Raw genomic sequence first — 1,529 nt, 5'->3', positions numbered from 1 at the left:
ATGATTGAGACATATATGCAAGGGATGACTAGAGAGATGTTCTTTTCCCTCTCACGTAACACCAGAACCAGGGGACAGCCACTGAAACTGAGTGTCGGGAGAGTTAGGACAGACAAAAGAAAATATTTCTTGACCCAGCGTGTAATTAGTCTGTGGAACTCCTTACCACAGGAAGTGGTGATGGCAACTTGCTTAGATGCCTTTAAGAGGGGATTGGACACATTTCTGGAGGAAAGTCCATCACAGGTTACAAGTCATGATAGGTATGTGCAAGCTCCTGATTTTAGAAGTAGGCTACCTCAATGCCAGATGCAGGAGAGGACACCAGGATGCAGGTTGTGTCTTGCTGTCTTTTGTGCTCCCTGAAGCATTTGGTTGGCCACTGTGAGATACAGGAAGCTGGACTAGATGGGCCTTTGGCCTGATTCAGCAGGGCTCTTCTTATGTTCTTATGTAGGCTATAAGCTCAATCAGGAGCCTAGGTCTACCCAAGCAGGTAGACCAGGCCTCCAAGTCCAGGTGGGAGCCCAGACCCAGATCTGCCTGCCCAGCAAATGTCCACAGAAGCCATAAGCTCAAGCAGGAGCCCAGATCTACACAGCAGGTAAACCTGGGCTCCAAGTCCAGACCAAGTCCAGACCAAGTTCAGACCAAGGAGGTCTACCCACCCAGCAAATGGCCACAGAGGTGATAAGCTCAAGCGGGAGCCCAGGTCTACCTGCCTGGTTGTCCTGGGCTCTGAAGGTAGTGCCCATGGCCCCCTCCCGAATACAGACACTGGATCCACCCCTAGTTCTAAGGAGATTCAACTCTCAGAAAGCTGAGAGAATTCGACTCAAGCAGGTAGATTCAGTAAATTCAGATCTTCTGTACTTTGCTTTTTAAAAGTAATGAATATTGTAAAAAAAAAAACTAGTGTTCCAATGACGTTACTGTATTTGACTAGCATATCTTTCCTCTTGCTTTTATGTAAAGTAAATAAATTTTATTTTAATATGTATCAATGCACCAGCAATGTGTCATCGACAAATGTTATAAAGGTGCTAGATAGGCGTTATATAGCATTATATAGGTGATAAATAGGTGCTAGACAGGCGCTATATAGGTGTTAAATAGGCACTATATAGGTGTTAGATAGGCATTATATAGGCGCTAGATAGGCATTATATAGGTGCTATATAGGCGCTAAGTAGGCATTAAGTAGGCGTTATGTAGGCGCTAGATAGGCATTAGATAGGTGTTAAATAGGCATTAAATAGGCGCTGTATAGGTGCTAAATAGGCACTAGATAGGTATTATATAGGCGTTATGTAGGTGCTAGATTGGTGTTAGGTGCTATATAGGTGTTGCATAGGCACTAGATAGGCATTATATAGGTGTAAGATAGGTGCTATATAGGTGTTAGATAGGTGCTAGATGGGTGTTAAATAGGCACTTTCAATACAAGTAATACAGCCACCAGGTAGATGGGACTCGTTAGCCTGGGAAGGCAGCTCATCTAAGAGAAGGAAAACTCTGATCCCAAACCT

This window comes from Tiliqua scincoides, chromosome 3 (genome assembly GCF_035046505.1).
Source record: "Tiliqua scincoides isolate rTilSci1 chromosome 3, rTilSci1.hap2, whole genome shotgun sequence".
NCBI lineage: Eukaryota > Metazoa > Chordata > Lepidosauria > Squamata > Scincidae > Tiliqua > Tiliqua scincoides.
Note: the sequence above shows the minus strand (reverse complement) of the source record.